This window comes from Triturus cristatus, chromosome 12 (assembly GCF_964204655.1).
Source record: "Triturus cristatus chromosome 12, aTriCri1.1, whole genome shotgun sequence".
Classification (NCBI taxonomy): Eukaryota; Metazoa; Chordata; class Amphibia; order Caudata; family Salamandridae; genus Triturus; species Triturus cristatus.
The window spans coordinates 522995834-523011069 of NC_140595.1; positions in this window are offsets into that span (position 1 = coordinate 522995834).

Below are 15236 nucleotides of genomic sequence, written 5' to 3' on the forward strand. Positions count from 1 at the left end.
CGATGGCAGTCCACGGTCTCCCGTCAGTTCTTCAGAGAAAATGTTGTCAAATAGTTTATAAGTACCAGCTTTTACAATTGGAGCATGAGGAGTACACTCTAACTCCTCCAGCCAAGGGTTCTCTGACATCAGGAACTGCACTTGGGGTGGGGGGGGGTCAGGACCCATTCCAAAGGAAGCCACCAGCAGGGTCTAGTACCAGTCAAGTTGGAACAGGTCAGCTGGGATAGTTAGAAAAATGTGGGCTTATTGCAACCTTTGTGTCCCTGTAGCTTAAAATGAGGTCAGTCAACTGACCCTTGAAGTACACTTCTTAGTCCTGGTTACAGGTGGGAGTAGGTCTAGCCATTGGTGTTCTCCTTACTGGTCATAACAGTAAATGCTGTCCTTCTGTCTTCCACACCTCCAGCAGTGTTCTGAAGAAGGTGCTTGCGGTGCCACTACCCTGTAGGTGGTGGTGACCTCTGGCCCCTCCCTAACCAATAGGGAAAAAAGTTCCCAGAGGTAACCCTACCCAATAGTGCAGCAGTTCCTGTGCGCCCTACTGCAAATAATCCCACAGTGTCCCTCCCTATATGTAACCAAGATGGCAGAACCTTCCTTCCCTCGTGCAGAGCTCCTATGCCTCCTCCTAGAGGTGAGGCCAGGGAAATGAGCAAACCCTCCTCTGTGGTCACTCAAAGCCGGTTCTGGGGGCAGCTCTTCTCCCATTTGGATTGGTGCCTGGCTGGCTAGTGAGACAGTAGAGGGGGAAGGCCCAGGTGTGAGCTACATCTGTTGGACAGGCCAGGTCCTTTTGAAGATAATAAAGTTCCTGAGCATTGGTTAAATTGTCATCCTGTCATAGGAATAGGACAGCTCTCCACACCCAAGTCCTTTGTCTCCGCTCTGGGAGCCAATTCACACCTAATCAATGTGCTATTCAGCTACTGGATGACAGTGGAAGCTCAGGCAAATGGGCTTCTAGAGGCTTTAAGCAGGCTAAAGGTTTTAAGCAGGTTAAAGGTTACTTTTGGTAAATATTTTTTACAAACCCAAATTTGCCAATGAATTAGAGTCCAAGAAGTAGCTTTTTATCTGTTTCTTAGGGCGAGATGACATTATTTAATTTCAATAATAACTCCCAATGCTTTCATATGGAAGAGCGAGCCATGCTACAGTGAAATAGCTGTTTAGATCTTTTCACTGTAAGTACATGTTTTACTTAAACTTTTGCATGTCCCACTCTTAATCACCACACACCCTGCCTCATTGGCACTTAAGAATAACTTAGGGGTAGCACATTAATAGTTAAATGAAGAGTTTAGTTATGGAAAAAATATATATCTATTTGTATGTATCAAACAGATAGGGGAATCAATTCCAATTCTCCCCTGCACTATCTTAGACCCATTGAGCTATCTATATCTGTCTCTGACCAAACTGCTTGCTCTGTCCTCCGCAGTGTTCATCCTCTCCTTTACAAATCTATTCCAGCCTGACCCAAGGCCCTTTTACAGCCCTCCCTGACACCTCCTTGGTTAACAGCTGTCAACATAAACCACACTCTGAGGCCTCCCGGCTCTTTCAAGTTTAGCTCAACCTATTTTTTGTTCCCTTGTTTGCTTATACTGCAATAAGTATATTTTGCACTGTGTCTTGTGCTTGCATGGCAATTCTATTTTCTATATTACCTGTATATGGACTGTTTCCCATTCTGGGGTTTTCTGCTGGTGACGCACTTTCTAATATATATATAAATACCTCACAAAGAAAGACTCAGCTTGTTTCAAGACCCAACACTGGGATGTGCTTCTGCCTTCTGCCTTGGCATACTAATTAACATTGGTAGCTGAAAATACATTTAATTTGTTTTGGAGCCCTGCCTGGTGTCTGTTTTGTCTTTGCGTCGCTCTGAGGAGGGTTGGAAGATTTATTTCACTAACAAATGACGTCAGAAGTGGGATGCATTGAATAATGTCACTGGTGAGTAAGTGAGCTGAATACCTTGCCGCAGGGGCCTCTCAATGCTTAGAACATAGTAAAACAGGGAATTGAGGTGTAAAAAACACACATCGCTGGCATTTAAACTAAAGAGGAGACTGAAGAGAAAACTGTGATGTTACTCAGTGTCATTACATTGATTGATATGTGGCTGAGGCTTTTGGGGTCTCATAAATCCACTGCAGAAGAGCCTGGGCAAGAGAATAATGTATGACCACAGAGGCAAGGGGAACTGAAAACAAGCCTCCCAGAGCGTAACGTGGGAAACAGTGACTATTAGCTGGTGGGGAACACAGGGCAATGATTTTGAAATGTTCACAGTTCTGTCATTGATCAATGACTGTATTTAAATTATGTTTATGTGTTGATCTTTAAGAGTAATGTACCATTACGTTTCCTTGAAATGTTTCTTTGAATTACATTGCTGCATTAGAGAAGACAAATTGCTTTATGTGGTGTCTCTGAGTGGTCCACAGCTGTTGAGTTTTATTTTTTCACACTCTCTCTATCCATTACCTAGCAACTATTTCCTTGTAGGACACAATTCTGTTTATCCTTCAGTGTGTACAATTAGGAGTGAAGGACTCAATGGGCAACGACAAGTCAAAAGGAAACATGGAGGTGGTAAGGCCTCACATGATGAAAAAGACTAAAAAACTCTTTAAACAACTGTCATTGGAGAAGGATTTAAAATGACCACCAGATAGCCCTGCAGCTTAGTTTGTAAAAGATACAAAATATTTAGAATATGTAACACTTTTTTGCACACTAGTCTGGACTTCAAAAGAGAATGAAGGGCGGTCGCCTAAATTTGGTTCTCTTGAGATAGATGATATTGAACACTTGACAGAGCCTATGGACTTACAGGGTGAGCCATCATGGGATTCACACTATATACAAGAATGCTTATAACAGTGGATTTCAATTGCTAAAATTAAAGCTCGCCCTTCAAAAACAGAAAGGGCAGGGAACTGCCTCCACAGAGCCCAGAGACTGTTATGCAATAGCAGTAGTGGAAAGTGAGTGCAAAAAGCCTAATAAAAAGGAGCTAGAACTAGCAAAGAATTGGCACACAACTTATAGTCAATGTTTATTAGAATTAAATAACTGTGTGCAAACAAAACAGCACTTTTTGTCCCTATGTCAACACCTTGGTTTTTCAACTGCTGAAGCCGACAGAGTTAAAGCAATACCAAATACCACTACTTCTAGAAGGGCTGCTGCTCAGCGGTGTATTTGGATGCACCGCCAAGTGAATATTGACATAAATAAGTTAAAGAATCTGTTTATCGCCTCCAAGCCTCAAGGCCTTTATGTCAAACTGAGGGAAGGAGCAGACTGTGAGCAATTAACTGGTATTGCATTCACTGAGGAGGAAGAAAGGAAAAGATGGTGGATGGATGCAAATAGTGAATTTCATTCCTGGATCACAGGTAGAGACAACAATGAGAACAGTCACCCAGCATTGGGACAAAGCATCCATTCTGCAGGGCCCAGTTCTACCTGCACCTCATTTCTCAGCCCGTCCTCAAGCAACTTCAATTTACCCATCACTTTCAGGCTCCTACATACACTGTGAAAGAAATAAAGCACACACTCAGGCACTGACTCCAAAACCAGGCTTATCACGTGTCACATATTTCCATATATCCCTGGAAGGTTATTTAACTAGGGACTCTGACATGCCAACTAGCCCCATAGAAGGTGGTTTCAGAACACTGGTCCTGAAAGGGCACCTATCAGTTGGAAGGGACATGCCACTTGCTTTTGAAACACGAGCCCAAACTTCTACTTTTTGTATGAGGGAGGATTTAGGGCCGAGTGCAGAAGAAAGAAACAACAAGAAGGAACACGAGAGGTTGACACACCTGAGGAAGGAGGCAGATGAGTTCCAAGAAGAGGTGAACATTGAAAGGCACAAAATACAACGTTCTAGTAATAAACTCCAGGATAAGATAGATAAGAGGAAACAGCTGGTACATACATGGTCATGCACACGGGCACTAAAGGGAAAGGGTGAGAACTCATATACTGTTGAAATACTATTGAATACTAAATTGACTGCACCAAAAATAGTGTTGGGGCAGAGCCATGTTAAAGCCATGGACCCCCTTGGAGGTGACTAAAGACACACCTAACCCGCTCACTGCCAGTATGAAATATTATGAATGGCTTCATAAAATATGCATTGCCTATACCCCCCTCCCTCGAGATGTAGAAATGTTACTAAAAATAGGATATGGTAGCAGCTGGTCTTTGGGTAAAAATTGTGTTCCAAATTCCACATGATAGAGATTGGACAATACTGACTAATAATATGAATGTCACAGAAAATAGATTGATAAATTGGTTAGAGTCTATCGGGTACACCCTTAACGGCCAATCAGTCAAATATGGTGATTTTTCTCATGGCCACATTGCAGAAATCAGGCGAGTCAGTGGCTGATTACATCTTAAGGTACAATGAAGCATGGGATAACAGTGCAGGGGTACCGCACACGACAGAGGCATATAAGGTGTTAGCTACTCAGACACTTATGAATGGATTGTTAGCTTCTGTGGCCCATAGTTGTAAACTATGCCACCCTGTTTGGTCTACTAAAGGATATCAAGAGTTGTGCACACTTCTCATAACCATGGAAAGATACAGTATTTTCAAGGTAAAGAAGGATACAGGAATGATATTGTAGCAAGTACAGAGGGAGGAGGAGCCAGAGGGAATGTACTAGCAGTGGTCACAGCATAGACAGGATGATGGACAAGGATACCAGAGAAAATACAAGAGTAGGGATCAGTGTTATGTTTGCTGGAGGTACGGGAACTGGGGATAAAATTGTAAAAGTAATAGCGGCAGAAGAGACTTGAATGAGAGGTATGATAGAATATAAAAACAACCGGAATTACAAGTTTGCCAGAAATTAGGTCCAGCCATCAGCACCTCCCATGCTCAGAGACCACAAGCAAACCCAGCACTCCCTGAGGAATCCTTTCCAGGAGCAACATGGATCAGCATAGGACCACGGAGAGAGAGAGATGGGACAAACTGCAAAAACCACAGCCCAGTACTTTATGATGAAGGTATCAGACACACTTGAGGAGAATCCCATGTTTCCAATTAAGGTAGGAGGTAAAGAGATCGAATTCCTAATAGACAGTGGTGTAACCCTATCAGCAGTAGGAAACAAGTTGGGTCCTAATAGGGTGAAACAGTCACTACTATAGCAGTAAATGGAATGATGATGCATGCAGAATTGTCAAAACCCCTACCAGTTTTTTTTTGACAACTTCACACTGACCCATCAGTTTCTCCTGCACCCATGAATTTGCTGGGGAGATTCCTCCTCTGTAAATTGCATGCAATATAATATTTTTCACAAAATTGGGTTTACTTACAAGTACCTGAAGCCAGTTTAGAATTGGCTAATAGAGCATTTACTGCTTGCAAATTAAGTAAAGATTCTGTGTTATGTGCTCCGCCTGTCTTGTTTCTCTCCAACACGTTACCAATGGACTCCTTTACACAGAGATTTTTATGATAACATCTTTCAAGAACTGTTTAAATACAAGCCTGCCATTGAGAGTGGCTTTGTCACTCATTTAGTGCAGTTGACATCAGTACCTGAGCCCGTACACTGTACTGCAGCATTTTTCACAGTGCCAGTGCATGAATGGGATGCCTACATGACAGACAAACATCTGTACTGGACAATAAAGTTGCCCGAGAACACATTATATGTAGGAAAAGAAGGGTGTGCAGCAGTGCTTAATTTGTAAAACTAAAAGTGCCGGTGCTCATGGCCAGCATTATCTAAAATCTGGGTGTCCAAAGTAAAGCTGCATAGAAGTGATTTAATTTCACCTCATGCCTCTTTAATGTACCACCAGACACTACCTTCTCCTTCCTCTCGGCCTTGCATGTTCCATTTCATCACTGCTTTCTCCCTTTGTTACTGATTTTCAGTCTTTATGTTCCCTTTTCTTTCCCTTTTGTATTTTTCTCTCTCTTTCTCTAGATGAAAGACCATTGAGGAAAAATAAGCGCAGATTCCCCAAAATAAGTACCAGTGGGCCCCACCTTCAAGCACCTGCTTAAATTAAGCACTATGCAACTGCAAGACATTATTCCCTTTCTCTCAGGACGGATCTATATATCTAGCCATTACATTTTTTTTACAACAAAATGATTTCTTCTCTTAACAGATGAGTCATGTCAATCGGAAGTATCACCATTTAAGCCAAACACTGCTATTTAGTTCCTTTTACGAACATCGTGTAAGTATGATTAATCAAATCACTCCTCTCTCCAGGTAACATGGCATTCAGTGCTCAATGGAAATTACAGACACTGTGGAGAGAAGCATTTGATTTGGACGGGCATTATCCTCAACGCAAGTTTAGATAGTAATGACGGAGAAAGGATATACTAAACTGAAGAATTATTAGCAACATGGTAGAAATTTCGGGATTACATAGTCTGAGCGGTCCAGCAAGTGGACGTATTTGCACAATACATGAAATTGCTTTGAAGAATTAATGGTTGCAGGGAACCAAGACGTCCACGCCTGTCACTGCATCGCGAATAAGACGATATCTGAATATATTTATAAAGCTAGAAAGTTAAATGCTATGAATGAGGCACGCAACATACACATGGCAAATGACTGGGAACAAAAGACTGCCAGAGTGGTGGCTGGAAACTACGGAGAGTGGTGCTACAGGCAAACGGGTGGTGGGTGGGTGCATGCATGTAGGGCATCAATAATAAATCCATGCACGCATCCAAAGTACTCCCCTGCACAATAACAGGACTTTAAATCCATACAACCGTGGCACTTTGTGTGTAAAGACTTCTGCTGTAACTCATCCCAATTGTGCATACTACACTAGAGAGTCACCCCCGCTGCAATAAGGATTCACATGTTCACGTGCACCGCGAATCCCTTTGCTTTTGCTGAACTTTGAGGAATGTTCTTTGCACTAAAGTCTCCTAAACCGTATTTCAAGTTCACATCCACTCGCTCCGTTCTGCTATTTATTAATAGTTTACCGTATGCACTTAAAAGTAACTGCCCTTTCTTTTTCGTCTTTCATTCCACTATCACTTATTTTTTACGTCTGCACTTTAAAGTGGTCGAGTTGTTGCAGCGAGACTTTCAACAATACTTCCCTGCCGCGCACAGAATGCATACTTCAGGCCACACTCAAAATACATTTGCCCTGGACTGTTACACTCTACATTCACTGAACATCGTTGCACTTTCAATGACTATCCCTGCCCCATTTACGTTACCCTGGAAGTTATGGGCTGCCACAACCTCCCCAACTTTGTATTGGTAGTTACGAGCGGCATACTTTGAAGGGATATTGCGGCACATAGAATTTTACATTAGAAGTTACAGGTAGTTCCCAGTCATTTGCCATGTGTATGTTGTGTGCCTCATTCAAAGCACTTTGAAAAAATGTCCTCTCCCCCCTCACAGCACTTTACACCTGTAGATACGGGTGGCACTAAGACCGGACATCCCGCTCCACAGTACTTTGCACTGGAAATTACGGGCTGCACTTTGAATGTAGAATAGAAATGTGACATGCGTTGGAGGAGGAAGCCTCGGCTCGCTCGAACCAGAGAGGTTCCGAAGTGCGCCAACTTGTTACTTCATGCGTATGAAGTGAACCACCACTGAGTCACGAGTCCAAGGTAGGCCTGCCCTGAGCAATCATGCCTCCGGCGCCAGGCACGGGCACCTGACTATGCAAGTTGCCCGGCTCGGGCCAGGGCAGGAGAAGGCAGGAAGGAGGAGGGCAAGGGCTGGTGCAGGGCTGCTTTAACTTAACCCTGAACTTCATGTGGATCCGAGCGGGAGTCAGAGCTACCATGCCGGTGACCGTCACGTCACGCCACCCATGATTACACAACTCACTAAAAAAACAGCGTTGGTAATGGCTTATTGTGGCTGTTACTTACAGTTACTGGTGGGTGGCTTGACACTGACTTTATTCGATAGGCGGACTAGGCCTGCTGCTACTGCCTGCACTACGACGTCGTCGGCCTGGGCTAGCCACCTCAACCACTGACTCGTGGCAGGGTGTGTGCAAGTGTGCAGGGCATGGCATTGTGAAAAAGTGTCTCGCACGCTGCCTGCCGCACAGTTCTACCCCCACAGAACCTGCGCAGAACCAAATCCAGCTCCCTGCCCAATCAGTGTCCCACATATCACCTGATAGAATACAAATGATTCAGAGCACGCAGCCCCAGTCCACCAAGAAAGGAATGATGTCCTTCCTAGGGATGATGAAATACTGCCACCAGTGGATCCCCGAGTACAGAGACTATGATACAATTCTGTGACAATGTACACTCCCAACAGCATTGTATTGACCAATAAACTTGCATACGGTTTCAAGAGACTGTAAGTGACATTATGTACTGTGCCAGCCTTGGGGCTGCCTGATTACAAACTTCCCTTCCCTTCTATGTGTCAGAGCAAAATGACATTACAAAAGACCTGTGGCATACTACTTTGTGACTTCGCCTGCAGAAGTGATTGTGAATCCAGCTAGTTTGACAGCAGTTGTTGCAGCAACTGCGATGGTAGAGAGGATGCCTCCCATTGTGTTGGACTACATTTGTATTATTTATGTGCCTCATTCGGTACAGCTGTTGTCATCTGCAGCAACACAGTATTTTTCGGTGGCCAGGCGAACAGGTTATGAGGTCACTTTGTTGTCTAACACCAATATCACCATTAAAAGATGCCTGCATGTTAATTTGGCAACATTATTACCTGCAACAGGTGATGTAGATGAAACCCCTGACCATGACTGTGTTAAGGTTATGGAGACATGCACCACAACCAGACCAGATTTGCAGCAAACATCATTAGAAAAGGCAGACTATGAGTGGTACACTGATGGTTCTTGTAGCAGACTAACAGACACAGATTACAGAGCAGGTTATGCTATAACAACAGTACCATAGTTTAAAGTGCAGCTCTCCCCCTGGCACATCTGCCCAGCAAGTCGAGCTGTATGCTGTAACTAGAGCATGCATCCTAGGTAAGGGAACATTTTTTAACATTTACACTGACTCATGTTATGCTTTTGGAGTTGTCCACGATTTTGGCCAGATGTGGTAGTATTGTGGTTTCATAACAGCAGCAGGACGCCCCATTCAAAATGGCCCCTTAGTAAAGAACTTGCTAAGGGCAATACTACTACCCAACAGAATAGAGGTAACCAAATGAGAGGCACACACAGGAGATAATACTAAGATAACCAGAGGTAACGTCATGGCTGACACAGCAGCAAGAGAGAGCATGCTACAGCCAGTACAGATGGTGCCTTTAATGGTAAAAAGCATTCAATAAATACAGCTCATTCAGAGACAATTGTTGCTAGCTGATGTGAAGGAAACACAATGGTCTGAAACACCAGATGAAGCGAGAGTGTGGATTGATGCTGGATGTGAGCAGAATGATGAGGGATTGTGAGTTCACTGCGATAGGAGGCCTGTGGCCCCATGCAGTATGTTCCTGACCCTTACAAGGCTTGCTCATGGGCCCACTCACATGGCACAAGGGGGGATGAATTCTTTAATTAGACAAGAATGGTTTGAATCAGGAATAACAGCTTTCACTGCACAATTCTGCTCCCAATGTCTTGTCAGTGACAAACATGTTTTAGGCTACCCATGATCACTTGCCAGTACCATATGGTCCCTTTATTAACATCCAAATAGATTTGGCTGTATGCCCCCAGGGAATGGATTCAAATATTTGCTGGTGTGTGTGGATCAATTTTCAAAATGGGTGGAGCCATTTCCCACAAGGAAGAATGATGCAGCAACTGTTCTGCGATGCTTGATGAAAGATATCATACCAGCATAAATAGCGACAGAGGGGGTGAATTTGTGGCTACACTTGTGCACAAGATGTGTGACTGTTTGGGAATAGAGTGGAAACTGCATGCCCCATACCACCCTAAAAGTTCAGGCCAGGTGGAGAGGATGAACTCCACAATACAAAATAAATTAGCACAGACAACGGATGCAACAGGCCTGAAATGGCCTTTAGTGCTGCCTTTAGTGCTGTCTGCTATAAGAGCAACACCATCTAGGAACACTCTCTTGTCCCCATATGAGGTACTTATGGGGCGGCCTATGTAGGTGAGGTTGAGGTTGCCTCTCACAGCATCCCAAGCAGCACTGCTGTGGACTGATGAAAATATTTTTGACTGCACTGGAACAGTTGTCAGTGGTCCTGAGGTTATCACCATACAAAGGTGAAGGAAGCTTTGCCCCATCCATCCTCTGAAGCACACACCCTTTTAAACCTGGATATATGGTCATTGTGAGAAAAATAAAAGACATTTCTCATAGTTCTAGGTGGACTGGACCCCACATTGTGCTCCTAGTGATGCGGATAGAGGTAAAGGTGCAGGGACGTCCTGAGTGGCTGCACGGAACATGATGCAGAGCTGCACCAACAACGCCTGAGGCAGAGGTACCTATAGTGGATAAGCACCGGCTGCCTTTGGAGCAGCATAACATACCAGACAAGGGGGCGACAGACCTGAGGGCTAATCATAAAGTGTCACAGAGACGGTGACACCAACCGATGTTGTTGAGTGAAGCACGCAATGCAGTCTGGAAAAAAGGTGATGGTCTGCACCTGCCAAAAAATAGACAAAGAGAACACCACAGGGCAGGTCCAAGAAACCGCCCCTGAACAAGACGACTACAGACCAGGAGGAGAAGCAGATGACAGAGCACTGCAAGCATTTTCATTACTGACACTTAGAGAAAGTGCCTTGGAGCTGAAAACAGAAAGACACTCCATATCTATACTAATAATTTTCAAGAAAATGCATTGCATAGTGCAAACAGTATTTTTTAGTATCTTACTTATGTATGTGCTACCTATATTGCAACAACCTGCTGAACATCCCCTCATTGCAGTACATGAGTAAGTAACCCAAGCTTTAGGTCTTGCTGGATTTGTAGAGAGTTATCCACACACCCCAGTGACACAATAGGCTTATATGAGACACCTGTGCCTGTACAAATTTATGCGTAAGGAAAAGGATGCCTCATTTCCAATGTAACTTGGGATTGTTGAGAAGGAAAGATTGGATGGTACCTACATTGCACCATACTGCCAAATATCCTGATACCAAGTGTCACCTACGGTGGAAAACAATGCCAAGGAAAATGCATTTTCTGTATGTATAAAGTGGAAAACGTTGATTTTGACGAAGACTTTTGAATGAAAAGCCTTTCTAACGAAAGCGGAACCACGACAATATCATTACAACACCAGTGGTTATGCTAAATGGCATAACCAAGCATGGCAATACAACAACGTTTTTACAGCGCCATTAGAGGTGTAAATTGTACACTGTTGAAAGTACAGCCACTGAGCACAGGGCACAGACTTTTGCTGAAGCGTTCCAAGCAGGGCAGTGTTACCACAAAAACAAACACTGCTAAACACTGCTAATATGCAACCCTCTCATCTTCTCCACAAAATGTGCTCATTAAAAAGCACAGCCACTGAGCACCGGGTGTTGACTGCGGGTTTAATATGGATTTTAGTGCAACTGTTGAAGCTCTCCGCGCCTCCAGCAAATTTCTGACTACTAGAAGAATGTCACAATAACTCTGGTGATTAATGAAGCTGCTGGAGAGAGATGAGAGTTTGGTCAAGTGAAACTTTCAACTCATCATAAAATAGCACATAGGGTTAATATGCCTGCTGCAAAAATCACAAAGTGCAAGTAATGTAAATAGGTCAGTGAATTAGTGCTTCTGTCAGAGAGATCCTTTTGTCACTTGCAGTTTGTAAATCGAACTTCTCATATAGAACAGTGTGCTCTTACTGGCCATCAAGGTGCTGCATGCAGAAATGCGTGTAAGAGAGCGTGGTTATTGAGACTTGAGGGGCACTGTTAAAGGGTGGTTGTGCGGGAATTTGTGGAGAAGGAGCTCATGGGGAGGGGGGCGTCAACAAACATTGTTGCACTAGGTGCCCCCAGCATTGCAGCCGGCCATGTGTGTGCTTAAAGGCAAAACATACATATGATTCGCTTGGATATTTCTCAGCTTGTGTACATTTTAAGAAATTGTCTTTTGGTGCATGATGACGTAGGGGAAAAAGGGGTATGGGTGGGGTGGTGGAGTAGTGTTTTTATACTTAATACTGAGTATTAATGAGAACATATTAACTTGTTTAGGAAATAATTGTGCGGCAAATGTTATTGTTTTAAGAAATAGGGATATTTAGTTGTAGAGATATGGAGATTTACTCCAAGGGATGGGCTGCTAGGCAAGAGATAAGACAATTACTTTTAGGGATGGGTTGCAAGACGGTTAAGGGTTTGGGGAGTGTATTAATGCTTTGGTACTCATTTGAATACCTATGTATTACTCTGAATATGTATATATTTTTTTATGTAAGTGGGTTTTTGACTAGGGAAGTGTATTAATATGCAGGTACTAGTTTTAATCAGAAAATAGTTTTTTAGCTTATATTTTTTTTATGTGTCAGGTTGTAATAGTTATAAAAACACTAGCCTTAACAGACTACATACTTACTTTTAGGGGCAGGATGACAGAGGAAAAAGGGGTTTTGGGTGGGGAAGTGTATTACTACTCAGGCACTAATTTTAATACCTGGGTATTAATCAGAAATGTTATATGGCATTGAATTTAGAAATAAAGATAGTACCTAAATGTACAAAATAAAAGGAAACATTTGCTATAATGGATTAGACACTTAGGGGCCCATTACGATGGTGGGTGGATTGCCACCGCCGGCCCGGCGGTGGCGATCCGCCCGCCATCGCAATGAGATTTACCCACTGCCAGATTACAATGGCGGTGGGTAAAGCGGCAGATGGAAAGTCCATCCGCCACTTTCCCACCAGTCGGCAATCATCACGATTGCCGGCAACGAGGAAAAAGCCCACAATATGGTGGCGGTGCCTTGCAGGCACCACCATCCACATTATGATGCTTGCGGTGGGTATGCCTTTCCACGGCGGAGACTCTGCCATGGAAAGGCATGTGGGAAATGACATTGGGGGCCCGTTGCAGGCCCCCAGGGGGTGGGGGGCTGCACTGGGGGTACCTATGGTACCCCCCCAGCATTGACATGCACAAGGTGGCAGGCACCTCGCTGTGCCTGCCATGTTGTGCATGGCAATGCACAACTTGGAATTTTAACATTGCGTATGGTGCTGCAGCCTGCAGCACGGTCCGCAATGTTAATGTACCAGGATGCGTCCGCCAGTGTGGCGGGCGCGTCTTAATAGAGCGGGCGGGACCGGTGAACCTATGGCGGACGGTCCCAGCTCCGCTAGGATGGTCCACCCGCCATCCTAATAGGCCCCTTAGTTTTAGGAGCGAGATGCCAGAGGAAAAAGGGGCCCTGGGTGGGGACATGTATTAATACTCGGGTACTAATTTTAATACTTGAGTATTAATGGAAAATAATGGTTACCCTTGAAAACCAAATTAAGCCACTTTTAATCTATGAAACAAACTGTCGATACTTAAGTTCTGAGTCGGTATAGCTTAGAAAAAAGGATTTAGGATGGTTACGAATACTAACACTTACCTTTTTAAATTACCTAAATGATTACTTTGGGAGGCTACAAATTTACAACAACAAAAATGCAAAACAAAACGCAATTTTCCACAATCAAACACAAACTATATTAAACTCATCCTTTGTACACAACTATATTTAAAAAAACAAAGGCATTTACAGAAGATCATCAACTTAAGGCATGAAAAAAGACACATTGTTTGCATGTCAATTTTTTTTATTGACTAATAAAATTGTTGACGGAAAAAGTAAGATGTAATTTATTTACATGACAGAACACTATCAATAAAGTGAACCATTATGTACAACTCTTAAAAAATATCACAAATGTTTTTTTAAAAAAACATTTACATTATATTAAATGATAAATAATACTCAATAACACAAGAAACAGGCCTCAATAACGTCTCTAAACTATAAATAGTTCAATAGGGGATGATGTAAACATCAAATGGAAGGTAAACAACAGCAGTGGTAGGTAGGAAAGTGTTTAGGCACATATTTATAGTACATTACTGGCAATCTTTACTGTAAGGCGGAAGTGGGGAGGTATTTAGTTTGCTAGTGTGTTATAATATTATGTAACGTATGGTATAACTATTGAGTTACATCCCATACATGTTGTAGCAGTTCACCCTTGCAACAGAGTTAAGGGACATTTTTTACATAGCATATATACAAGAACGAAAAATAATATAGAAGAGATGTGAATCCCTAATGATAAAAATTTGCTTTAAAAAGAATTAAAAAAATTACAATTATTTTTGTGGGGGAAATTGAAAACCGACAATTAATCTATTGGTAAGGGTCGACGTGTGAATAATGTAGTATGTATGCAATACTGTCCAGGTAGTCTGAAGCCCCCATTGTAATTTGGCCAATAGTCCTTCAGACATTTCCTTGCTTTTTTTTAACTAAGTGGTTTCAGGTTACCTGCCAGTGATTGCGTAATTCTCATATCTTGAAAACTCAGTTCCTTCTTCAAAATTTCCAGGAAATGGCACAGGTTGGGATGATGTTTGCCAACTGCTTTGTTGAAGAAATTATGCCATCCCTCTATGACATAGTAAGTTTTTGCACCTCCATCTAAACAGATTGTGGTGCAGTTCCACAATTCAATTGCGAATTTTGGCTTCCTCCTGTGACCTGACCTGCTTAGAGAGCCAATCCAGATGTCCTGAAAGTAATTTAGTAAGGGTGCCAATTTTCCTTCATTTTGGATAACATATTAAGATTCAGAAATTGCAGTGTAAAATTCTTCCACACTTTAAGGAGGCAGGAATGTTAACAGTTAACTTAAGTAATTCAACTTGAAGTTTACTGTTTGAAAAGTAATACTCAACTAAGTATGTTTTTTATATTTTATGCCAAAATGCCTGAGAAAAGTGGAAAAAACATTCTTGAATTTGGCATTCGGGGTATAATTGGGTTATTGTGTTTATCGTTGTTAATTCAAAGTCAATAATCACTTTCCTAGGACTTTTACTCATTGTTTTAGCTTTAACTACAGACAGAAATTCAAAGTATGTTGAGGATTGCTTATCAGGGAGTTAACTATATACTAACGGTACAGTGGTATTATTGTTAGCATGAATAGTGTAAAATTGGAAATATAAATAGGGCATGGAATTAAAGGTCGCATCCATC